This window comes from Pongo pygmaeus, chromosome Y (assembly GCF_028885625.2).
Source record: "Pongo pygmaeus isolate AG05252 chromosome Y, NHGRI_mPonPyg2-v2.0_pri, whole genome shotgun sequence".
In the NCBI taxonomy this organism is placed as follows: domain Eukaryota; kingdom Metazoa; phylum Chordata; class Mammalia; order Primates; family Hominidae; genus Pongo; species Pongo pygmaeus.
The window spans coordinates 26941660-26969423 of record NC_072397.2 but is presented as its reverse complement, the minus strand read 5'-3'; the positions used below and the strand labels follow the sequence as shown (position 1 = coordinate 26969423).

Here is a 27764-nt window from a genome sequence, read left to right as displayed (position 1 = left end):
AGTAGCAAGGAATAAGAGTCAGGTCAAGCAGTACACAAACAAAATGCCTGGAAAGAAGAGGCTGGTGAAGAAAATTGATAAGGAAAATCAGCTTTGAAAAACTCTCACAGTTTATTGCTGTTTATTTTGGATTGGGATTTAAATAGTCACAGAACTTGCCCTGTGGCCCACATTGGAGTCCTGTGGCATGATCACGGCCTACTGCCGTGGTTGGGTTCACATGATCTTGCCATCTCAGCCTCCTGAGCATCTCACCTCTCCGGACTCCATCAATCCTCCCCCCTCAGCATTTCACAGTACAGGCATGGGCCTCCAAAACTAGCTTATTTTTGTATTTTTTTAATAAAGAATACATCTTGCCATGTTGTCAAGGCTGGTCTCATACTTCTGTGCTCAAGTGATTTGTTCTCCTAAGCCTTCCAAATTGCTGGGATTACAGATATGAACCACCACACCTAGACTCCTACTGGTATATTTAGAAGGATATATGTATGTCCATTTTTGGATGCATGCATGGAAAAGACCCCAAAACTTTTCACTTTTCCCTGACTTAGGACTAAATGCTAGAGTCCCTGAAAGTGTCCATATGCAAATTCTGGAAAGTTTTTCTTTTATTTCTTTTCCTCTTTTTATTTCCCTTCCTTGGATTTTTTTTTTAAATGTTTCAAGGACAGTAGATGAACAAAATGATGACAGAACGCAGGTTAAGTGGCCTTACATGACAAAGAACACAGACTACAAAACTAGCTTTAAAGAGTTGTTAAACAAGTACACAACCCACAAACTAAGCAATTGTGGAGGTCAAGAATTTGTCTGAATATGCTGTATAATATCCAAAGTGTTCAAGGTTCAACAATAAAATGAAGGGCATTGAAAGATAAACGCAAAAAAAGCACATTCAAAGAAAACCTAATTAAAAGAAACTATTTCAGAAAGCCTAGGCATGGTACTAACTAGGGAAATCTTTCAATTCTCTTCATTTTAATGTTCTCAAAAACCTGAGGGAACCCAGTAGGACAGTGATTCAAAATTGAAAATACCAATAAAGACATATACATTATTTAAATATGAAATCAATAATCTGTAACTAGAAAGATTGAATAGCTTGTGTGAGCATGCAAAAAGCATAATGAGACAACTTGAAGATGGATTGTTTGATATTATTCAGTGTATGAAACAAAAAGAGAAACAAGAATAATGAACAAAACTAAGGTTGCCATGGGATTCCATCAAGAATATCAACATATTCGTAATGGGAGTTCCACTGAAAAAAGAGAAATATGGGGGGAAGAAAAAGAATATTTGAATGAACAGTGGCTGAAACTTCACAAATGTGTTGATAGATGGAAATCTACTCATCCAAGCATCTCCAAAGAAAGAAAAAATATTCCAGTAAGAATAAACTCAAGGATGTCCACATTGAAACACATGCACTGAAATTGGCAGAAGACAAATAAATAGAGAACTTTAAAAGAAGCAAGACAGAAGTAGCTGATCACATGCAAGTTATCATCTATGACATTAACAGTCAATTTCTCATTAAAAATTATGGAGGAAATGTCACTGTGATGAGATCTTCAAAGTGCTGAAATAAAAAAAATAAGTCAATCATAAACTCAATATCTGTCCAAACCAAAATTTAATTTGATGAACAAGTGAGGCATTTCCAAGCAAACAGAATTAAAGAGAGTACATTACTACTAGATCAGCCTTACAAAACATGACAAAAACATATAAGGAATGAAAATAAAACCATACCTCATGTGCAAATAAGAAATGAATTAAAGAACATCAATAAAGTAATTACACCAGGAAATAGAAAAGCCAATATTATTGTATATGAGGTTTCTGTGACTCTATTTTTCTACTGGATTTAAATGACAAGAGGAAAGGCACAGTATCTCACAACTGTAATCCCAACCAAGCATGTGGATTTCCTTGAGCCCAGAAGTTTGAGACAAGTCAGGGCAAAGAAGGGTGACCCTGTCTCTACAGAAAATCAACAAAATTAGCCAGCTGTGGTGGCATACACTTCTGTCCCAGGTGCATGAGGGGCTAAGGTGGAAGGATCCCTTGAGCCCAGGAGCTCAAGGCTGTAGTGAACCATGTTTAGCCTAAGTGACTGAACCCCTCTCTCAATGAAGTAAAATAAAATTCAATAATAAAATGAAGAAATGAGAAAGAATAAAACAATAATTGCATATCTGGGTTGTTACTACATATTGTATAACAAACAATTTTTGACAAAAAAAGTAGAAAGGTAGGGGGAGCAATATAGGAAAACGATTTTTGTATAATGTCAATATTCAGTTATTGTAATTCATGCTATATTATTATAAATTGAAGATATTAATTATAATACCATTAATAGCCAATAGGAAAATAACTGTTCAATATACTGAAGAGAAATGAAGGAGTCAAAATTGTACCCTAGAAAAACAAATGCAAATATGAGCAGTTTTGGAGGAATGAAATATAACAACAACAACAAAACTTGTAGAAAAAAAGAACAAAAATAGGAAAATAAATTCTTGTCAGCAATTAATTTCAGTCCAAATAAAGTCCAGTTAAATGTCAAAGACTGGCAGAATAACTTTTTAAATGTTTTAAAAGTGAGGGAAAAAATAATGCAAACAGTAACCAAGATACAGGTAGAATTACTAGACAAATATCAAAAGTCTTTAATTGATCAAGAAGATATATCACTTACATATATGCCTAATAACAGATCCTGGGGATATATGAAACAAAAATGAATAGATTTGAGGAGCTAGACAGTTCTGCAATAATAATAATAGTTGGAGATTTCAACACCCCACTTTCAACAATGTGTGAAATGACCAAATCCAAGTTCAATGAGAAAACAAAGGTCTTGAAAAGCAGTATCAAACAAATAAGTCTCTCAGACATATACAAAACAGTCTGCAAGCTGACTACACATTCTTCTAAACTGCTTATGTGTTATTCTCTATGCTATCTTCAGAACAGGCTTTATGGTAGGCCACAAAGCAAGTCTAATTATATCTAATATTATTGAAATCACATATAATGCTTTCTGCAACCACAATGGAATAAAACTAGAGACCCATCTTTTTTTCTTTATTTCTTTTGTGCTTTCTTTCTTTAAATAAATAAATAAATAACTTGGAGTCTCACTCTGTCACCCAGGATGGAATTCAGTGGTGTGATCTCGACCCACCAAAACCTTTCATGTTCAAGCAATTCTCCTGCCTCATAATCCTGAGTAGCTGGAACTACAGGCACACACTCCCATGCTAGGCTAATTTTTGTAGTTTTAGTGGAGACGGAGTTTCACTGTATTGAGGAGGCTAGTCTCAAACTCCTGACCTCACGTGATACACACACTTCCGCCTCTCAAAGTTTTCAGATTATAAGCATGACCACCACGCCAGACTGAGTCTCATTTTCTAAAAACTGAAAAATACATATTGTTTAGAAAGTAATAAATACACTCTTCAACCACCTATGGGTAACTGAAGAATCTGCAAGGAATTAAATAATTTTCACAAATAAAAGAAAAATTAAAACACACTAAAGCTTCTGAAATGCACTAAATCAATGTTGAGAAATATATATGCATAAACATATAGATAAAAAAGAAGAAATGTAAAATTTATAACATAAATGTACAAAAAAGAAGCAGAAAAAGTGTAAACTAAAGTAGAGTACTTTTATAAAAAATATGGCATAGTAAAGGAAGCTGGCTTCAATTGCCTCCAACCCTAACCCTCCAAGAACACCCACAGAAAAACCGAGTATATAGAGCTGAGATTATCACCATCAATAACGCAGAGCTCAAAATTGAGAATGAGGCTGCTCCTAGGGTGACAGAGAAGTGAAAAAACCAGGCAAAGGGTAAAAAATTTGGCCTCTTATATTCATGACACTTGCCCCTAGTCTGCTGACAACCAAGTGTGAAAAAAAAGAAAAATGGTGGGTAGCCAAGATGGACAAATAGGAAAGTCTCTGGTCTACAGCTCCCAGCATGAGTGACACAGAAGAAGGGTGATTTCTCCATTTCCATCTGAGGTACTGGGTTCATCTCACTAGGGAGTGCCAGACAGTGGGTGCAGGACAGTGGGTGCAGCCCACCATGCACTAGCTGAAGCATGGCGAGGCATTGCTTTACTCAGGAAGTGCAACATGTCAGGGAGTTCCCGTTCCCAGTCAAAGAAAGGGGTGACAGATGACACCTGGAAAATAGGGTCACTCACAGCCTAATATTGCGCTTTTCTGATGGGCTTAAAAAATGGCGCACCAGGAGATTATATCCCACACCTGGCTCAGAGGGTCCTATGCCCATGGAGTCTCACTGATTGCTGGCACAGCAATCTGAGATCAAACTGCAAGGCAGCATCGAAGCTAGGGAAGGGGCGCGCGCCATTGCCCAGGCTTGCTTAGGTAAAGAAAGCAGCCAGGAAGTTCGAACAGGGTGGAGCTCAGCACAGCTCAAGGACGCCTGCCTGCCTTTGTAGGCTCCACCTCTGGGGGCAGGGCACAGACAAACAAAAAGACACCAGTAACCCCTGCCGACTTAAATATCCCAGTCTGACAGCTTTGAAGAGAGCAGTGGTTCTCCCAGCATGTATCTGGGGATCTGAGAATGGGCAGACTGCCTCATCAAGAGAGTTCTTGACCCCTGAACCCCTAGCAGTCTAACTGGGAGGCACCTCCCAGTAGGGGCAGACTGACACCTCAAACGGCCAAGTACTCTTCTGAGACAAAACTTCCAGTGGAATGATCAGACAACAGCATTCACGGTTAACAAAAATCTGCTGTTCTGCTGATACTCAGGCAAACAGGGTCTGGAGTGGAACTCTAGCAAACTCCAACAGACCTGCAGCTGAGGGTCCTGTCTGTTAGAAGGAAAACTAACAAACAGAAAGGACATCCACACCAAAAACCCATCTGTACATCACCATCATCAAAGACCAAAAGTAGATAAAACCACAAAGATGGCATAAAAACAGAACAGAAAAACTGGAAACTCTAAAAAGCAGAGCACCTCTCCTCCTCCAAAGGAACGCAGTTCCTCTCTAGTAACGAAACAAAGCTGAGGGGGAATGACTTTGACGAGTTGAGAGAAGAAGGCTTCAGACGATCCAACTACTCCGAGCTACAGGAGGAAATTCAAACCAAAGGCAAAGAAGTTAAAAATTTTGAAATAAATTTAGATGAATGTATAACTAGAATAACCAATACAGAGAAGTGCTTAAAGGAGCTGGTGGAACTGAAAGCCAAGGCCCGAGAAGTATGTGAAGAATTCAGAAGCCTCAGAACCCAATGCAATCAACTGGAGGAAAGGGTATCAGTGAAGGAAGATGAAATGAATGAAATGAAGTGAGAAGGGAAGTTTAGAGAAAAAGGAATAAAAAGAAATGAATAAAGCCTCCAAGAAATATGGGACTATGTGAAAAGACCAAATCTACATCTTATTAGTGAAGCTGAAAGTGACAGAGAGAATGGAACCAACTTGGAAAACACTCTGCAGGATATGATCCAGGAGAACTTCCCCAATCTAGCAAGGCAGGCCAACATTCAGATTTAGGAAATACAGAGAATGAAACAAAGATACTCCTCGAGAAGAGCAACTCCAAGACACATAATTGTCAGACTCACCAAAGTGGAAATGAAGGAAAAAATGTAAAGGGCAGCCAGAGAGAAAGGTCGGGTTACCCACAAAGGAAAGCCCATAAGACTAACAGAGGATCTCTTGGTAAAAACTCTAAAAGCCAGAAGAGACTGGGAGCCAATATTCAACATTCTTAAAAAAAAGAATTTTCAACCCAGAATTTCATATCCAGCCAAACTAAGCCTCATAAATGAAGAAGAAATAAAATGCTTTACAGAAAAGCAAATGCTGAGAGATTTTGTCACCACCAGGCCTGCCCTAAAAGAGCCCCTGAAGGAAGGAAGCACTAAACATGGAAAGGTTCAACTGGTACCAGCTGCTGCAAAATCATGCCAAAATGTAAAGACCATTGAGACTAGGAAGAAACTGCATGAACTAATAAGCAAAATAACCAGCTAACATCATAATGACAGGATAAAATTCACACATAACAATATTAACTTTATATGTAAATGGATGAAATACTCCAATTAAAAGACACAGAATGGCAAATTGGATGAAGAGTCAAGACCCATCAGCGTGCTGTATTCAGGAAAACCATCTCATGTGCAGAGACACAAATAGGCTCAAAATAAAAGGATGGTGGAAGATCTACCAAGCAAATGGAAAACAAAAAAAGGCAGTGGTTGCAATCCTAGTCTCTGATAAAACAGACTTTAAACCAACAAAGATCAAAAAAGACAAAGAAGACTATTACATAATGGTAAAGAGATCAATTCAACAAGAAGAGCTAACTATCTTCTAAATATATATGCACCAAATACAAGAGCACCCAGATTCATAAAGCAAGTACTGCTTGACCTACAAACAGACTTAGACACCCACACAGTAATAATGGGAGAATTTAACATCCCACTGTCAACATCAGACAGATTAATGAGACAGAAAGTTAACAAGGATACCCAGGAATTGAACTCAGCTCTGCACCAAGTGGACCCAATAGACATCTACAGAACTCTCCACCTGAAATCAACAGAATATACATTTTTTTCAGCACCACAACACACCTATTCGAAAATTGACCACATAGTTGGAAACAAAGCTCTCCTCAGCAAATGTAAAAGATCAGAAATTATAACAAACTGTCTCTCAGATCGCAGTGCAATCAAACTAGAACCCAGGAGTAAGAAACTCACTCAAAACAACTCAACTACATGGAAACTGACCAACCTACTCCTGAATGATTACTGAGTACATACAGAAATGAAAGCAGAAATAAAGATGTTTTTTGAAACCAACGAGAACAAAGACACAACATACCAGAATCTCTGGGACACATTCAAAGCAGTGTGTAGAGAGAAATTTATAGCACTAAATGCCCACAAGAGAAAGCAGGAAAGATCCAAAGTTGACACCCTAACATCACAATTAAAAGAAGTAGAAAAGCAAGAGCAAACACATTCAAAAGCTAGCAAAAGGCAAGAAATAACTAAAATCAGAGCAGACCTGAAAGAAATAGAGACACAAAAGATGCTTGAAAAATTAATGTATCCAGGATCTGGTTTTTTGAAAGGATCAACAAAATTGATAGACTGCTAGCAAGACTAATAAAGAAGAAAAGAGAGAAGAATCAAATAGACGCAATAAAAAATGATTAAGGGGAAATCACCACCGATCTCACAGAAATACAACCTACCACCAGAGAATAATACAAACACCTACACAAATAAACTAGAAAATCTAGAAGAAATGGAGAAATTCCTTGACACATACACCATCCCAAGACTAAACCAGGAAGAAGTTGAATTCCTGAATAGACCAATAACAAGCTCTGAAATTGTGGCAATAATCAACAGCTTACCAACCAAAAAGAGTCCAGGACCAGATGGATTCACAGCCGAATTCTACCAGAGGTAAAGGGTGGAACTGGCACCATTCCTTCTGAAATTATTCCAATCAATAGAAAAAGAAGGAATCCTCCCTAACTCATTTTATGAGGTCAGCATCATCCTGATACCAAAGCCGGGCAAAGACACAACAAAAAAAGACTTTTAGACCAATATCCTTGATGAACATTGAGGCAAAAATCCTCAATAAAATACTGGCAAACAGAATCCAGCAGCATATCAAAAAGCTTATCCACCATGATCAAGTGGGCTTCATCCCTGGGATGCAAGGCTTGTTCAATATAAGCAAAGCAATAAACGTAATCCAGCATATAACCAGAACCAGAAACAAAAACGACATGATAATCTCAATACATGCAGAAAAGGCCTTTGACAAAATTTAACAACACTTCATGCTAAAAACTCTCAATAAATTAGGTACTGATGGGACGTATCTCAAAATAATAAGAGCCATCTATGACAAACACACAGCCAATATCATACTGAATGGGCAAAAACTGGAAGCATTCCCTTTGAAAACTGACACAAGACAGGGATGCCCTCTCTCACCACTTCTATTCAACATAGTGTTGGAAGTTCTGGCAAGGGCTATTAGGCAGGAGAAGGAAATAAAGATTATTCAATTAGGAAAAGTGGAAGTCAAATGGTCCCTCTTTGCAGATGACATGATGGTATATCTAGAAAACCCCATTGTCTCAGCCCAAAATCTCCTCAAACTGATACACAATTTCAGCAGTCTGAGGATACAAAATCAATGTAAAAATATCACAAACATTCTTATACACCAATAACAGACAAACAGAGAGCCAAATCATGAGTGAACTCCCATTCACAATTGCTTCAAAGAGAATAAAATACCTAGGAATCCAACTTACAAGGGACGTGAAGGACCTCTTCAAGGAGAACTACAAGCCACTGCTCAATGAAATGAAAGAGGATACAAAGAAATGGAAGAACGTTCCATGCTCATGAGAAGGAAGAGTCAATATCATGAAAATGACCATACTGCCAAAAGTAATTTATAGATTTGATGCCATCCCCATCAAACTACCAATAACCTTCTTCACAGAATTGGAAAAATCTACTTTAAAGTTCATATGGAACCAAAAAAGAACCCGAATCACCAAGTCAATACTAAGCCAAAAGAAAAAAGCTGGGAGCTTCATGCTACCTGACTTCAAACTATACTACAAGACTGCAGTAACCAAAACACCATGGTACTGGTACCAAAACAGAGATATAGATCAATGGAACAGAACAGAGCCCTCAGAAATAACTCCGCATATCTACAACTATCTGATCTTTGACAAACCTGAGAAAAACAAGAAATGGGGAAAGGATTCCCTATTTAATAAATGGTGCTGGAAAAACTGGCTAGCCATATGGAGAAAGCTGAAACTGGATCCCTTCCTTATACAAAAATTAATTCAAGATAGATTAAAGACTTAAACATTAGTCCTAAAACCATAAAAATCCCTAGAAGAAAACCTATGCATTACCATTCAGGACATAGGCATGGACAAGGACTTCATGTCTAAAACACCAAAAGCAATGGCAACAAAAGCCAAAATTGACAAATGGGATATAATTAAACTAAAGAGCTTCTGCACAGCAAAAGAAATTACCATCAGAGTGAACAGGTAACCTATAAAATGGGGCAAAATTTTTGCAACCTTCTCATCTGACAGAAGGCTAATATTCAGAATCTACAATGAACTCAAACAAATTTACAAGAAAAAAACAAACAACCCCATCAAAAAGTGGGCAAAGGACGTGAACAGACACTTCTCAAAAGAAGACATTTATGCAGCCAAAAAACACATGAAAAAATGCTCATCATCACTGGCCATCAAAGAAATGCAAATCAAAACCACAATGAGATGCCATCTCACACCAGTTAGAATGGCGATCATTAAAATGTCAGGAAACAACAGGTGCTGGAGGGGATGTAGAGAAATAGGAACACTTTTACACTGTTTGTGGGTAGCCATCCCATTACTGTGTACATACACAAAGGACTATAAATCATGCTGCTATAAAGACACATGCACACATATGTTTATTGCGGCACTTTTCACCATAGCAAAGAATTGGAACCAACCCAAATGTCCAACAACGATAGACTGGATTAAGATAATGTGGCCTATATACACGTTGGAATACTATGCAGCCATAAAAAATGATGAGTTCGTGTCCTTTTTAGGGACATGGATGAAATTGGAAATCAACATTCTCAGCAAACTATCGCAAGGACAAGAAACCAAACACCACATTTCTCACTCATAGGTGGGAATTGAACAATGAGAACACATGGACACAGGAAGGGGAAAATCACACTCTGAGGGCTGTTGTGTGGTGGAGGGAGCGGGGAGGGATAGCATTAGGAGATACACCTAATGCTAAATGACGAGTTAATGGGTGCAGCACATCAACATGGCACATGTATACATACGTAACTAACCTGCACGTTGTGAACATGTACCCTAAATCTTAAAGTATAATAAAATAAAATAAAATAGAATAAAATAAAACAAAATACTCTTCTATACTCACTAAAAAAAAGGAAAAAAAGAAAAAAGCAAAAAAACTCCTCTGACTCTTGGTTACTACACTGAATAAAATAAAGTTGAAGTGGATGGAAAGATTCCCCATCACTGTGGATTCCCTGGCAGGAGACTTATTCTTATCTTCACCCAAGGAAGCCCTGAGAGTGCTGAAAAGAGAAAAACAAAAACAAAAAGAAAAACACCTAAGGACAACCAGGCAGGAAGTAGAAAGCCAGGACTAACATCTCCAGCCTGGATTTCTCAGTTACAGAAGATGTCAACCCTGAGTGCCTGCACAGCATTACCATAAGGTAGGAGGTATATTGCATAATTTCCTTGATCACAAACCTATAGAGAGCCTTCCCACACTCTTAGGATATCCCTCTCAAAATCTCTCAGATAGGAGACTGGCAGTGTTTGAAAGTTTGTTAGAGCTGAGATAAACCTGGGCTTAAGGCACTATCTACTGCCAAAACAGAGGTATTGACCTAGCCAAAATCAAGCAAACAATACCCCACAATACTTATGTCTTAAAGAAAACTCAAAATGCAAAATAAGACATAGAAAACAGTAAACTAAATAACTAGTCCTTCAATAAAAAGATATAGATGTATAACTACAAGAAATAATACCAAACAGGAAATTATAACCTCCCTAAATGGACAAAGCATAAACCATTGACCAATGCTAATTAAGGAGATGGCTATCAGAGTTTATTGGATCAAGAATTCATGTTATCAGTTTTCAGGAAACTCAGATCTCTAAAACAACACAGAAAAGGAACTGATACCCTTCTGAAAGAAACTTTTAAAAATGGACTGAAATTATTTAAAAATAAAGAGTCCCGGAACTGAGAACTATACTGGTTGAAGTGGAAAAATCAGAAGGCTTTCAACCGCAGAATAGATCAAACAGAATAAAGAATCAGTGAGCTCTAAAATGAGTTATTAGGACCAGGTGTGCAGGCTCAGGCCTGTAATCACAGCACTTTGTGAGGCTGAAATGGGTTGATCACTTGAGGTTAGCAGTTCAAGACCAGTTTGGACCAGTGAAACCCTGATGTTTCAGGGAGTCAGTGTGGTGCCATTGAACTCCAGCCTGGGCAACACAGAGAGGCTTTGTCCAAAAAAAAAAAAAAAAGGCAAAAGAAAAAAGAAAATAAAAGTAAATTAATATAGGTTATTAAGAAAGTCACAAAGAACGAAACAGAAAAACAATCAAAAAGAACAAAGACTATTTACCAGATATACACAATTACCTTAAATAAGTAAATCTAAGATTTAGTAATATTCGTGAAAGAGTTCAGCAAAAGGAATGTATATACAGCATATTCAAGTGAATAATAACAACTTTCAAAAATTTGAGGGAAATATAAATATGTAGGTTCAGAAAGATCGTAGTCAACAAAAAAGATTAATACCACATAAAACTACCCCACAACAAACAAGAATAAAACTCTTGCTCCAGTCACCACTGCCAGCTTGCTCACCTTGTTGTTCTGCGGCTCCACTATCCCACTCTTCTGCCCATTGAAATAGAAGAAGTGATCGTCATGCTGCTCATTGACAATGGCTCTGGCATGTGCAAAACTGGCTTTGCTAGGGATGACGCTCCCTGAGCCATGTTTCCCTCCATCGTGGGGTGCCCCCGACACCAGAGAATGATGGTGGACATGGGCCCGAAGGACACCTACATGGGCAACAAAGCCCAGAGCAAGCACAGCATCCTGACCCTGAAGTACCCCATCAAGTATGGCATCATCACCAACTGGGACAACATGGAGAAGATCTGGCACCACTTCTACAATAAGCTGCATAGGGCCCCAGAAGAGCAGCCAGTGCTGCTAACCAAGGAACCCCTGAGCCCCAAGGCTAACAGAGAGAAGATGACTCAGATTATGTTTGAGACCTTCAACACCCAAGCCATGTGGCCATCTGAGATGTGCTGTCCCTCTATGCCTTTGGGTGCACCACTGGCATTGTCATGGACTCTGGACACAGGGTCACCAACACAGTGCCCTTCTAGGAGAGCTACTAACTTCCCCATGCCATCCTGTGTCTGGACTTGGTTGGCTGGGACTTGACTGAGTACCTCATGAAGATCCTCAACCAGCTAGGCTACAGCTTCACCACCACAGACGAGTGGGAAATCATGCACAACATCAAGGAGAAGCTGTGCTAGGTCTCCCTGAACTTCAAGCAGGAGATGGCCACTGCCACATCCTCCTCTTCTTTGGAGAAGGGCTACAAACTTCTCGATGGCCAGGTCATCACTATTGACAAGGAGCGGTTCCGGTGTCCAGAGGTGCTGTTCCAGCCTTCTTTCCTGGGCATGGAATCTTGCAGCATCCATGAAACCACTTCAACTCCATCATGAAGTGTGACGTGGACATCCGCAAAGACCTGTATGCCAACACGGTACTATCTGGCAGCACCACCATGTACCCAGGCATTGCCGACAGGATGCAGAAGGAGATCACTGCCCTGGCTCCCAGCATCATGAAGATTAAGATCATTGCACCCTCAGAGCGCAAGTACTCAGTGTGGATTGGTAGCTCCATCCTGACCTCACTGTCCACCTTCCAGCAGATGTGGATTAGCAAGCAGGAGTATGATGAGTTGGGCTCCTCCATCATCCACCACAAATGCTTCTAAATGGACTAAGCAGATGTGTAGCATTTGCTGCATGGGTGAATACAGAAGTATAAATTTGCCCTTGGCAAATGCGTACACCTCATGCTAGCCTCATGAAACTGGAATAAGCCTTTGAGAAGAAATTATCCTTGAAGATTGTATCTGATACTAAAACTGGATCATAGAACTTGTTGCTGATTTTGACCTTGTATTCAAGTTAATTGTTCCCCTTGGTATTTGTTTAATACTGTGTACATATCTTTGAGTTCAAACTTTAGTGCACGTTGCATGGACATTTCGTGACTGAGGTAAGAATGTACTTGTGGAAGACAAGCCTGTGGCTTGGTGAGTCTGCATGGCCAGCAGTCTCTGATCTGTGCAGGGTATTAATGTATCAGGTCTGAGTGTTCTGGGATTTCTCTAGAGGCTGGCAAGGACTCCTGACCTAGTTGCTTCTGTCCTGCCTGTCTGTCATGGTTGGAAAGTCCAAGCCATAGGACCCAGTTTCCTTTCTTAGCTGATGTTTTTTGCCAGAACACCGTGGGCTCTCACTTGCCTTGATTTGGAAGCAGTTTGCGTTTACACTTGTAAGTGTATTCATCCTTTTAATTTATGTAAGATTTTTTGTATGAAATTCTAGATTCTATAAAGACATGACAACAAATTTTTGTTTTCTACTGTTATATGAGAACGTTAGGCCTCAGCAACACATCATTGTGTAAGGAAAAATAAAAATGCTGCCAAAAGAAAGAATCAAGCTCTCAAAGGTTGAGAAACAAAGAAAATTCTAAAAGCACTAACAGAAAATAAACAAAAAAATGGAGGAGCTTGAAATCACTCGGCAAAAGACTTGTCACCAATATGATTTTAAGGAAGACACAGTATTAAAAGATATAAATTGTGATTTCAAAAACATCATTGGAACAGAGGATAAATGTCTACAGTTTTTATGTGACAAAAGTTGTCAGCTTAAGCTAGTTGATTATTAACTATTAGATGTTTTCTCTGAGCCTTTGAAGACCATCAAAAACTACAGCAGCAACACTAATGATAAAAACAAAGCAGTCAAAGCTTATCACTACTGAAGATATTTAAATGCGAAACATTTAAAAGCAGACATGGGAGGAAGAAGGGAAAAAATGATGTATGACTCAATCAGAAACAACTAACAAGATAACAGTAGTAAGAACTTACTTATCAATAATTATCTTGAATGCAAATGAATTAAATTGTGTGATTAAAAGATGTGGAGTGACCAAATGCATTTTAAAAATGGGATTCAACTACATTTTACCCATGAGACCCACTTAATCTTTAAGGACAAACAAGGGCTGGAAATGAAGGAATAGAAGAAGATACTGCTATGCAAATGGTAATAAAAAATTAGGAGTGGCTATACTCCTATCTATAAAAGAGATTTCAATTCAAAACCTGTCATAAGACCAAGAAGGTCATCATTTAATAATAAAACAATCAATTCATCAAAAGGTTATAACAATTATATATATACATCTGTACTCAACATTGGAGCACCTAAATATTTAAAGCAAATATAAATAGAAATGAAGAAGAAAACGGCAATAAAATAATTGTAGGAAATTTCAGTACCTCAATTAATACAAGGAATAGATAAACTCGACAGAAAATTAATAAGAAAATGCCAGACTTAATTTTAACTAAATGAACCCACAGACATATACAGAACTTTTCATCTTGTAGCAGCCAAATATATATTTTGCTGTAACATGCCTGGAGGATTCTCTAAGATAGACCATCTGCTAGGCCATAAAACAAGTCTTAACAAAGTAAGATGGCTAAAAACATATTTAATATTTTTTCAGACTGTCATGGTAGCAAACCAAAAATCAGTAAGAGGAGAAATCTTAAAAAAAACAAAACAAAACAAAAAAAAACACCTAGCAAATAATGAACTTTTTTTTTTTTTTTGAGACAGAGTCTCGCTTTGTTGCCCAGGATGCAGTGCAGTGGCACAATCTCAGCTCACCGCAAGCTCCGCCTCCCAGGTTAACACCGTACTCCTTCCCCAGCCTCCCGAGTAGCTGGCAATATAGGCGACTGCCACCACCCCCAGCTAATTTTTTGTATTTTTAGGAGAGACACGATTTCACCATGTTAGTCAGGATGGTCTCGATCTCCTGAACTCATGATCTTCCCGCCTCGGCCTCCCAAAGTTCTGAGAATACAGGCATGAACTACTGCCCCACAGCCTACATGACATTTTTAAAACATTGCTCCTAAATAATGAATTGATGAAAAGAAACATAAAAAGAAAAATTCATAAATATCTTGAGACAAATAATAGTGGAAACACAACATACCTAAACTTATGGTGTGCAGTGAAGCAGCATTATGATGGAAAATTACAGCAATAAATGCATACATTAAAAAAATAAAGATACCAAATAAGCAACATCTCATTGTATCTAAGAAACTAGAAGGAAAAACAACAAACTTCAAAATTAGCACAATGAATAAAATAATAATTAAAACAGAAACAAATCAAATAGGGAACATAAACATCTGATGAGAAAAAAAAAGGCAGCCAAATTATAAAGCAATAAGTAAAGTTATCTCTCTTTGCAGATGACAAACTCCTATATGTAAAGACAGTTCAAATATTCTATTTAAGAAACTGTTAGAACCAATGAACAAATTTGGTAACATTATCGTACAAATAATTACCTAACTGAAAAAGAATTCAAGAAACTCATCTGACTATAAGTATATCAAAGAAATTAAATACTTTAAAAAAAGGTAACCAGAAAGTAAAAGATCTCTCCATTGAAAACTATGAGACATTGATAAAAGCAATTTAAGAAGAAAAAAATAAATGGAAAGATTATCTATGCTTATGGATTGGGAGAGTTAATATTGTTAAAATATTTATAGCATCAAAAGCAATAGACAGATGAAATGCGATCCATCAAAATTTCAATGGCATTCTTCACAGAAATAGAAAACAAAATACAAAACTTGTATAGCTATATAGAGAGCCATAAATTGTGAAAACAATTCTTGAGAAAGAAAAAAAGTAGGAAGAATCACACGACCTTATTTGAAATTGGCATGAACACAGAAACATGACCAAATGAACAGAACAGAACATCCAAGCATATGTAGTCAATTAGTTTTACAAATCTGCAGCAAAATCGTAAAATGAGAAGAGGGATCATGTTTTCTATGAATAGTGTTGGGAAAACTAGATTTCCACATGCAAAAGAACAAAATTGTATCCACATTTTACATCATACACAAAAATCAAATGAAGATAAGTTGAAAAATCCTAAATGTAAGACTGCAACCTCTAAAACACCTAGAAGAGAACATAGAAAAAAGCTCATGAACGATGGCTTTGGTAATAATTATTTTGAATAGCATATTAAAAATTCAGTCCACATATACTAAAACAAATGAGCAACACTACATCAAATGAAAAAGGAATCAATCGACCAAATACAATAGCCTAAATATTGGGGAAAATGTTTTCAAGCTATATATCTGATGATGGGTTAAGATCTAAAGTTTATGAAGAAATTGTAAGTGGGAAAGAAAGTTTCTGGGGTGCCGGTTGATTTGATCTTCCCTGTGTGAGACACCCACGGGGAGCCAGGGGTGGCTTCTGAGGAGAAAATCTCCTTATTGCCTTCATGTCTTTTTCCCTGAGAGCACAACCACACAGCGCATTCCACTGGTTGCCGAGGGAGATAACACTCCCTTGAAGCAGTGGAGTATAATCAAACATCTTGGCTCTTCCTGAAACCTGTTCCCACCCGTTTCAGTCCTGATAAGTTAAAGATCTTAAGTAGTTTAGCCACATGCCTTTGCTCAAGGGAATTCACAGAAACCACCAGTGCTATACATCTTACTCAATGACTTACGAGTTCACCTTCACTGATAAATCCTTTTCCTCATTCCTTCCGCTCCCTCCCAGCTACCCTAAGAACAAAGAGCTTGTAGACCACTAAATTAGGTGAAGCCTTACAGCTTTGGGCCTTGAGCAAGCCTCTGATGCTCCGGGGCCCTGGACCTGCCTTTTAAATGCTTATTCTCTCTCTTTCTAACTCCTTTGTCTCCCCCAGACTCAAGGTACCTGCGGGGTGTTGTGGGACTGTTTTCCCCAACATTGTGCAACTCAACAGTAGCAAAACAAATAAACATATTAAAAGTTGAGCAAAAGCTCTGAATTGACATTTCTCCAAGGAACATATAAAAATGGGCAACAGGTATTTAAAACATATTCAACATCATTAATCATCAGAAAAAATTGAAATCAAAGGTACTTTGAGACGTTACATAACTCACATCAGGATGGCTATTATTAAAAACTCAAAAGATCACAAAGGTTGCCTAGGATGTATAGAAAATGAAACTCATGTACAGTGTTGTTGGTAATGTGTAGCAATTATAAAAATTGGTATGGAGGTTTCCAGAAAATTAAAAACAAACCTACTTATGCCTCAACAACTCTTCCTTTAGACATATAACCAAACGAAATCCCTACCCCATAGAGATATTTGCACTCTCATATTCATTGAATCATTATTAACAGTACCTAAAATATGGAAACAACCTTGTTGTCCAGTACAAAGAAACGTTATTTAGCCCTAAGCAAGAATGAGATCTTGCCATTTGCCCCACCATGGAGGAGCTTGGGGGTAACTATGCTACGTGAAATAAACCAGGCACAGAAAGAAAAATATTTATAATCACACATATGCAACAGAAGGGAGGGTGGTGCCAGGCTTTTTTTTTTAATGAGTTCTCAAAGGCTAATAAAAAAAATCTCCCTCCTTATCACAAGAATGACACTAAGCTCTTCATAAACTATCCACCCCCATGACCTGAGCATCTCTCACTCAACCTCTCCTCCAACACTGGGGATCAAATTTCAGCATAGTTTGTAAAAGCAAATATCCGAACTATAGCAGTAACTATGTGAGATTAGAAATATGTTAATTTGTTCCAGTATAGTCGCCTTTGAAATAGCAATATGTATCCCATAGCATATGTTGTACATATGAAATGAACATAATAGGATGCATTTTTATTTATTTATTTATTTTTAAATTTTTATTATACTTTAAGTTCTAGGGTACGTGTCTACAGTATGTAGGTTTGAACATAGGTATTCGTGTGCCATATTGGTTTGCGGCACCCATCAACTCATCATTTACATGAGGTATTTCTCCTAATGCTAATCCTCCCCCAAATCCCTACCCCCTACTCCCCGACAGGCCCTGGAGTGTGATTTTCCTTGCCCTGTGTCCAAGTGATCTCATTGATCAATTCCCACCTATGAGTGAGAATATGTGATGTTTGGTTTTATGTCCTTGTGAAAGTTAGCTGAGAATGATGGTTTCTAGCTCATTCATGTCTCTGCAAAGGACATAAACTCATCCTTTTTTATGGCTGCATAGTATTCCATGGTGTATATGTGCCACATTTTCTTAATACAGTCTATCATTGATGGATATTTGGCTGGTTTCCAAGTCTTTGCTGTTGTAAATAGTGCCACAATAAACAAACGTATGCATGTTTCTTTACAATAGCATGATTTATAATCCTTTGGGTGTCTATGCAGTAATGGGATTGGTGAATCAAATGGCAATTCTAGTTTTAGATCCTTGAGGAATCACCACACTGTCTTCCAGAGTGGTTGAACTAATTTACACTCCCACCAACAGTGTAAAAGTATTCCAATTTCTCCACATCTACTCCAGCATCTGACTCTTTAATGATCGCCATTCTAAGGGGCATGAGATGGTATCTCATTTTGGTTTTCATTTGCATTTCTCTGATGACCAATGATGATGAGCATTTTTCCCTGCTTCTGTTGACTGCATAGATGTCATCTTTTGAGAAGTGCCTGTTCTTATCCTTTGCCCACCTTTTGATGACTTTTTTTTCATATAAATTTGTTTGTGTTCTTTGTTGATTCTGGATATTAGTTCTTTGTTGGATGGGTAGATTGCCAAATTTTCTCCCATTCTGTAGGTTTCCTGTTTACTCTGATGGCAGTTTCTTTCACTGTGCAGAAGCTCTATAGTTTCATTAGATCCTATTTGTCTATTTTCACTTTTCTTGCCGTTGCTTTTGGTGTTTTAGTCATGAAGTCCTTGACCATGCCTATGTTCTTAATGGTATTGCCTAGGTTTTCTTCTAGGTTTTTTATGGTTTTAGGTTTAACATTTAAGTGTTTAATCCATTTTGAATTAATTTTTATGTAAGGTGTAAGGAAGGGATCCAGTTTCAGCTTTCTACAAATGGCTAACCACTTTTCCCAGCACAATTTGCTAAATAAGGAGTCCTTTCCCCATTTATTCTTTTTGTCAGATATGTCAAAAATGAGATGATTACAGATGTATGGTGTTATCTCTGAGGTCTGTCTTCTGTTCCATTGGTCAATATATCTGTTTTGGTATCAGTACCATGCTGTTTTGTTTACCATAGCCTTGTACTATAGTTTCCAGTCAGGTAGCATGATGCCTCCAGCTTTGTTGTTTTTGCTTAAGACTGTATTGGCAATGTGGCTTCTTTTTTGGTTCCATATAAACTTTAAGGTAGTTTTTTTCCAGTTCTCTGAAGAAAGTAATTGGTAGCTTGATCAGAATGGCATTGCATGTATAAATTACTTTGGACACTATGGCCATTTTCAAGATATTGATTCTTCCTATCTATGATCATAGAACATTCTCCCATTTGTTTGTGTCCTTTTTTATTTTGTTAAACAGTGTTTTGTAGTTCTCCCTGAAGAGGTCCCTCACATCCCTTGTAAGTTGGATTCCTAGGTATTTTATTCTCTTTGAAGCAATTTTAAATGGGAATTCACTCACGATTTTGCTCTCTGTTATTGGTGTATAGGAATGCTTGTGATTTTTGCACACTGATTTCTTATCCTGAGACTTTGCTGAAGTTGCTTATCAGCTTAAGTAGATTTTGGGCTGAGACAATGGAGTTTTCTCAATACACAATCATGTCATCAGAAAACAGGGACAATTTGACTTCCTCAATTCCTAATTGAATACTCTTTATTTCTTTCTCTTGCCTGATTGCCCTGGGCAGAACTTCCAACACTATGTTGAATAGGAGTGGTGAGAGAGGGCATCCTTGTTTTGTGCTGGTTTTCAATGGGAATGGTTCCAGTATTTGCCCACTCAGTATGATATTGGCTGTGGGTTTGTGATAAGCAGCTTTCATTATTTTGAGATACGCTCCATGAATACCTAGTTTATTGAGAGTTTTTTTAGCATGAAGCACTATTGAATTTTGTCAGAGGCCTTTTTTCTACCTGTTGAGATAATCATGTGGCTTTTGTCATTGGTTCTGTTTATGTGATAGATTACATTTATTGACTTGCATAAGTTGAAACACACTTACATTTCAGGGATGAAAATGACATGATAGTTGTGGATAAGCTTTTTGATGTGCTGCTGAATTCAGTTTACTGGTATTGTACTCAGGATTTTCGCATCGATGTTCATCACAGCTATTGGTCTAAAATTATCTTTTGTTGTTGTGTCTCTGCCAGGCCTTAGTATCGGAATGATGGTGACCTTATAAAATGAGTTAGGGAGGATTACTTCTTTTTTATTGATTAGGATAATTTCAGGAGGAATGCTACCATCTCCTCTTTGTACCTCCAGTAGAATTCAGCTGTGAATCCATCTGGTCCTGGATACTTTTTGGTTGGTGGGCAATTAATTATTGCCTCAATTTCAGAGCCTGATTTTGGTCTATTCAGAGATTCAACTTCTCCCTGGTTTAGTTTTTGTAGGGTGTATGTGTCCAGGAATTTATCCATTTATTCTATATTTACTAGTTTATTTGCATAGAGGTGTTTATGGTTTTCTCTGATGGTAGTTTGAACGTCTGAGGGACTGGTGGTGATATCCCCTTTATTTTATTTTTATTTAATTTTATTTTATTATTATTATGCTTTAGGTTTTATGGTACATGTGCGCAATGTGCAGGTTAGTTACATATGTATACCCGTGCCATGCTGGTGTGCTGCACCCACTAACTCATCATCTAGCATTAGGTATATCTCTCAATGCTCTCCCTCCACCCTCCCCCCACCCAACAACAGTCCCTGGAGTGTGATGTTCCCCTTCCTGTGTCCATGTGTTCTCATTGTTCAGTTCCCATTTATGAGTGAGAACATGCGGTGTTTGGTTTTTTTCCTTGCAATAGTTTACTGAGAATGATGATTTCCAATTTCATCCATGTCTCTACAAGGGACAGGAACTCATCATTTTTTGTGGCTGCATAGTATTCCGTGGTGTATATGTGCCACATTTTCTTAATCCAGTCTATCCTTGTTGGACATTTGGGTTGGTTCCAAGTCTTTGCTATTGTGAATAATGCTGCAAAAAACATACGTGTGCATGTGTCTTTATAGCAGCATGATTTATAGTCCTTTGGGTATATACTCAGTAATGGGATGGCTGGATCAAATAGTATTTCTAGTTCTAGATCCCTGATGAATCACCACACTGACTTCCACAAAGGTTGAATTAGTTTACAGTCCCAACAACAGTGTAAAAGTGTTCCTATTTCTCCACATCCTCTCCAGCACCTGTTGTTTCCTGACTTTTTAATGATTGCCATTCTAACTGGTGTGAGATGGTATCTCATTGTGGTTTTGATATTCATTTCTCTGATGGCCACTGATGGTCAGCATTTTTTCATGTGTTTTTTGGCTGCATAAATGTCTTCTTTTGAGAAGTGTCTGTTCATGTCCTTTGCCCACTTTTTGATGGGGTTGTTTGTTTTCTTCTCGTAAATTTGTTTGAGTTCATTGTAGATTCTGGATATTAGCCCTTTGTCAGATTAGTAGGTTGTGAAAATTTACTCCCAGTTTTTAGGTTGACTGTTCACTCTGATGGTAGTTTCTTTTGCTGTGCAGAAGCTCTTTAGTTAGTTAGATTCCATTGGTCAATTTTGGCTTTTGTTGCCATTGCTTTTGGTGTTTTAGACATGAAGTCCTTGTCCATGCCTATGTCTAGAATGGTAATGCCTAGGTTTTCTTCTAGGGTTATTATGGTTTTAGGTCTAACGTTTAAGTCTTTAATCCATCTTGAATTGATTTTTGTATAAGGTGTAAGGAAGAGATCCAGTTTCAGCTTTCTCCATATGGCTAGCCAGTTTTCCCAGCACCATTTATTAAATAAGGAATCCTTTCCCCATTTCTTGTTTTTCTCAGGTTTGTCAAAGATCAGATTGTTTTAGATATGTGGTGTTATTTCTGAGGGCTCTGTTCTGTTCCATTGGTCTATATCTCTGTTTTGGTATGAGTACCATGCTGTTTTGTTTACTGTAGCCTTGTAGTATTGTTTGAAGTCAGGTAGTGTGATGCCTATTTGATTCTTCTCTCTTTTCTTCCTTATTAGTCTTGCTAGGGATCTATCCATTTTGTTGATCTTAAAAAAAAAAATAGTTCCCAGATTCATTGATTTTTTTTAAATTTTTTTGTTTTTCTATCTCTTTCAGTTCTGCTCTGATCTTCCTTATCTTTTGCCTTCTGCTAGCTTTTGAATTTGTTTACTCTTGATTCTCTATTTCTTTTCATTGTGATGTTAGACTGTCAATTTTAGATCTTTTCTGCTGTCTCTTGTGGGCTTTTAGTTCTATAAATTTCCCTCTACACACTGCTTTAAATGTGTCCAGAAATTATGGTACATTGTGTTTTTGTTCACATTGACTTCAAAGAACATCTGTTTTTCTGCCTTCATTTCTTTACTTACCCAGCAGTCATTCAGGAACAAGTTGTTCAGTTTCCATGTAGTTCTGTAGTTTTGAGTGAATTTCTTAATGTTCGGTTATAATTTGATTGCACTGTGGTCTGGGAGACAGTTTGTTGTGATTTCTGTTCTTTTACATTTGCTTAGTAGTGCTTTATTTCCTATTATGTGGTCAATTTTAGAATAAGTGTGATGTGGTGCTGAGAAGAATGCATATGCTGTTGATTTGGGGTGGAGAGTTCAATAGATGTCATTAGGTTTGTTTGTTGCAGAGCTGAGTTCAGGTCTTGGATATCCTTGTTAACTTTCTGCCTCGTTGATCTGTCTAATATAGATAGTGCAGTGTTAAAGTCTCCCATTATTATTGTGTGGTAGTGTAAGTCTCTTTGTAGGTCTATAAGGACTTGCTTTATGAATCTGGGTGCTCCTATATTGGGTGCATATATATTTAGGATACTTAGCTCTTCTTCATGAATTGATCCCTTTACCATATGCATGGCTTTATTTGTCTCTTTTGATCTTTTTTGCTTTAAAGTCTGTTTTATCAGAGACTAGGATTTCAACCCCTGCTTTTTTTTTTCTTTCCATTTGCTTGGTAGGTCTTCTTCCATCCCTTTATTTTGAGCCTATGTGAGTCTTTGAATGAGAGATGGGTCTCCTGAATACAAAATTTTGATAGGTCTCAACTCTTTATCCAATTTGCCAGTTTGTGTCCTTTAATTGGGGCATTTAGCCCATTTACACTTAAGGTTAATATTGTTATGTGTGAATATGATCCTGTCATTATGATGTTTGCTGGATAGTTTGCCCATTAATTGATACAGTCTCTTCATAGCATTGAAGGTCTTAACAATTTGTCATGTTTTTGTAGTGGCTGGTACTGGTTGTTTCTTTCTATCTATAGTGCTTCCTTCAGGAGCTCTTTTAAGGCAGGCCTGGTGATGACAAAATCTCTCAGCATTTGCTTGACTGTAAAGGATTTTATTTCTCCTTCACTTATAAAGCTTAGTTCGGCTAAATATGAAATTCTGCATTGAAATTCTTTTCTTTAAGAGTCTTGAATATTGGCCCCACTCTCTTCTGGCTTGTACGGTTTCTGCTAAGAGATCCACTGTTGGTCTGATAGGCTTCCCTTTGTGAGTAACTCAACTTTTTTCTCTGGCTGCCCTTAACACTTTTTCTTCATTTCAATCTTGGTGAACCTGACAGTTATGTGTCTTGGGGTTGCACTTCTCAAGGAGTATCTTCCCGATGTTATCTATATTTCCTGAATTTGAATGTTGGCCTGCCTTACTAAGTTAGGGAAGTTATCCTGTATAATATGCTGAAGTATGTTTTCCAATTTGGTTCCATTCTTTCCATCACTTTCAGGTACACAAGTCAAATATAGATTTGGTCTTTTCACTTAGTCCCATATTTCTCAGAATATTGGTTTGTTTCTTTTTACTCTTTTTTTCTCTAACCCTGTCTTCTCACTTTATTTTATTGATATGATCTTCAGTCACTGACACTCTTTCTTCCACTTGATCATATCAGCTATTGAAGCTTGTGCATGTGTCATTAAGTTCTTGTGCCAGGCTTTTCAGATCCATCAGGCCACTTAAGGTCTTCTCTACACTCTTTCTTCTAGTTAGCCATTCATTTAATCACTTTTTGCGGTTTTTAGCTTCCATGTGATGGGTTCGAACATGTGACTTTAGCTCAAAGAGATTTGTCATTGCCAACCTTCAGAAGCCTACCTCTGGCAACTCATCAAAGTCATTCTCCATCCAGTTTTGTTCCATTGCTTGTCAGGAGCTGTGATCCTTTGAAGGAGAAGATGTGCTCTAATTTTTAGAATTTTCATCTTTTCTACTCTGGTTTCTCCCCACTTTTGTGCATTTATCAACCTTGGGTCTTTGATGTTGTTGACCTACACATAGGGTTTTGGTGTAAATGAAATTTTTTTTTTTGATGTTGAAGCTGTTCCTTTCTGCTTGTCAGTTTTCCTTCTAACCATGAGGTCCCTCAGCTGCAGTCTTTTGTAATTTGGGGGAGTTCCACTCCAGATTCTGTCTGCCTGTTTGTCACGAGCAGAGGATACAGAAGAGCAAATATTGCAGAATAGCAAATATTGCTGTCTGATCCTTCCTCTAGAGCTTCATCTCAGAGGGGAAGCTGCCTATATGAGGTCAGCCCCTACTGGGAGGTGTCTCCCAGATAGGCTACACAAGGGTCAGGGACCCACGTGAGGAGGCAGTCTGTCCAAACTCAGAGCTCAAATGGCATCCTAGGATAACCACTGCTCTCTTCAGAACTGTCAGACAGGGATGTTTAAGTCTGCCAAAGTTGTCTGCTGCCTGTTTTTCAGCTATGCCTGGCCCACAGTGGCAAAGTCTAGAGGCAATAGCCCTTGTTGAGCTGTGGTGGGCTCTGACCAGTTCAAGTTTTCTGCATGCTTTATTTACCTACTCAAGCCTTAGCAATGGTGGAAGCCCATCTACCAGCCAGGCTGCCACCTTCAGGGTTGATCTCAAACTGCTGCATTAGCAGTGATCAAGGCTCTGTGGGCATGGGGCCCACCAAGCCAGTCATGGGAGAGAATCACTTGTTCTGCCAGATGCCGTGACCTTGGGAAAAGTGCAGTATTTGCACAGGAATACTCTTTTTTTTTCCAGGTAGTCTGTCATGTCTCCTCTTGGCTAGGAAAGGGAAATCACTCAACCCCTTGCACTTCCCAATAGAGGTGACACCCCACCTTACTTCAGCTCACTCTCCGTGGGCTGCACCCACCTCCGTGGGCTGCACCAGTGTACAACCAGTCCCAATGAGATGAACCAATTCCCTCTGTGGGAAATGCTGAAATCACTGATCTGCACTGATCATGCTGGGAGCTGCAGACTGGAGCTGTTCCTATTTGGCCATCTTGGAACACCCCCAGGAAAAAATAGGATGCATTTTTAATGGTAATTTTTTTTTTTTTTAAGATGGAATCTTATTCTGTCACTCAGGCTGGAGTTCAGTGGTGTGGAGAGTGCTTCCTCCACACACTTCCCTGTCCTTGTCAATCAGCTGGCTGTGAGGTCATTGAAACCAGAGATCTGAGGCTCAGGACAAGCCCAAGTAGTGTTGTGGCTGCCTGCCTGCCTTTCAAGAGCACTGTATGGTAGGGTCAGATTTTGGCTACAGAAATGGCTATTGTGTCAGCAGAGGAGGCCTTGTTGAGTTGATTTGAGAGACAATACAAGCACCAAGATTTGGAATGTACCAGGTTAGCGTTGGGGAAACCAGCCCCACACCATCCAGTGGGTACCCTGAGTCTGGAGGAGACAAAGGAATTAGAAAGAGACAGAATAAACATTTAAAAAGTGGGTCCAGGGGACCAGAGCATTGAAGGCTTGCTCATGGCCCATTGTTCTTGGGCTTCACCCAATTTATTGGTTTACAAGCTCTTTGTTCTCAGGGCATCTGGGAGGGGGAGGAAGGGATGAGGAAAAGGATTAATCAGTGAGGGAGAACTCGTGAGCCATTCAATAAGAAGTTTGGCACTGGCAGTTTCTGTGAATTTCCTTGAGCAAAGGCTTGTGTCTAACCTACTTAAGATCTGTAACTTATTGGGACTTAAACAGGTGGGAGCTGGTTTCAGGAGGAGCCAAAATGTTTGATTATACTCCATTGCTTCAAGGGAGTGTTACCTACCTGAACAACCTGTGGAATTCTGCTGAGCAGTTATGCACTTGGGGCATAAATATGTGAAGGCAATAAGGAGACTTTTCTCCTCAGAGGCTCCCCATGGCACCCCATGGGTTTCTCACACAGGGGAGACTAACACAACTGGCACCACAGAAACTCTCTTTTCCACAGTTAGTAATTATGGGTTTTTGGTTTGGACCATAGACAGGACAAGAGATAAACAATAATATTGGGGTGGCCCTGTGGTGACAGTATTTTCCAGCCAGCAGGACTGCTTTACCTTCTGGGAAGAAGGCTGGGCCTCAGCATCCCACAAAACTTCTTCCATCTGATCCCTTTTAGAGGGACATGAATAGAATGGGCCTCCACACTCCCAAGAAAGCTCTCAAGGACTTGGGCTTGGACTTTCCTGGAGACAAGACAATTTGAATGACACTGACTGCCAGGTACTGTCATCCCATGGGCCATGAGACCATTTCACCTGTTCACTTCCCCTCTACTCTTTATTGGGGACTAAGGCATGGAATGAGTGTAGGGATGACAGATGACAGGGCCCTGTCTGTGGGATAAGGACAGACCCCAGGGAAGGGGAATCCTCCAGCCAGGAGCCCAGGTCAGGAGCCAGGTGTGGGCAGCAGTTTCCTCTGACCCTATGCTTACTCCTGCAGCCTGACTCATCACCTGAATTTATGTCTATTTTGGAGAATGGAGAAAACAGACTTAGGAAAAGACACTTGCAGGCCTGTCACCTAAAGACAAGCCCTGTTGTAATTCTGGTGTGTTTATTTTTAGTATTTTGTTTGTTTCTCTTTTCTCATGTTTCTGATACATATCAGTGCTTTTTTGAGCACACTCCCTGAACTGTGTGATCTTCCTTTGTTGAGGAGGATCTTTTAAGACAAGAAAAGCACAGGCTGGCCAGCTGTGGATCTGGTCTACATTTGGGGCTGGCCTACATCTTGTCTGGCTTTCACACCATGTGCACTTTTTCTCCTCCTTTCCACATACCATAAGGATATTATCATCTTTCTTGGCACCTCTTTTGCCTGCTTGTATTTAGATCCTGCTCTGCCCTGGTGTGTGACCTTGGGCAGGTTAATGTGACTTCTCATCTCTAAAATGGGGATGGTGCCAGGACCTGCCATGGGGATTGTTGCAAAGATTAAGTGAGGGTGGTTATCAAAAGCCTAAGAGTACCATTGAGGCAGAGTGTGCATTCATAAAATACAAATTCTTTATTATCAAGTACTGCCTAATTGTTCTTTAGGATCAACCATCATTTATTCACATAACTATCAAGCTCTTGTTAATCATTTTCCTATTTTCAACACTGGAGAACAATACTTCATTGAAAGTCATTGTAAATAAAGTGCTAACGTATTATCAATTTCAAGTAATAGGCTACATTAAGTGCCTCAAGGGTGCCAGGTCAATCAGAACCTGAGCCAAGTGTTTGCAGCCACAGAGAAAATGGGAAAGGCATTGCAATTTGTGATATCCTGCGACCCACAGCCACAAGTGGCCAAATTGAAACAGGAAACCACATTCCTCAGCTTGGCTTCAGTTTCTTTACAAGTCCTACTGCTCTGACCTGAGAGAGCCTCTGCCCACCAAAATATGGTGTTCTTTGTGTCCCCCAGGCCACTGCAGGG

At 38.8% G+C, this 27764-nt stretch overlaps 1 pseudogene; it reads left to right on the top strand.

Moving 5' to 3' along the window:
- Window positions 1-11586: 11586 nt before the first annotated feature.
- LOC129025836 (actin, cytoplasmic 2-like) lies at window positions 11587-12787 on the top strand (annotated as a pseudogene).
- The last annotated feature ends 14977 nt before the right edge of the window (window positions 12788-27764 follow it).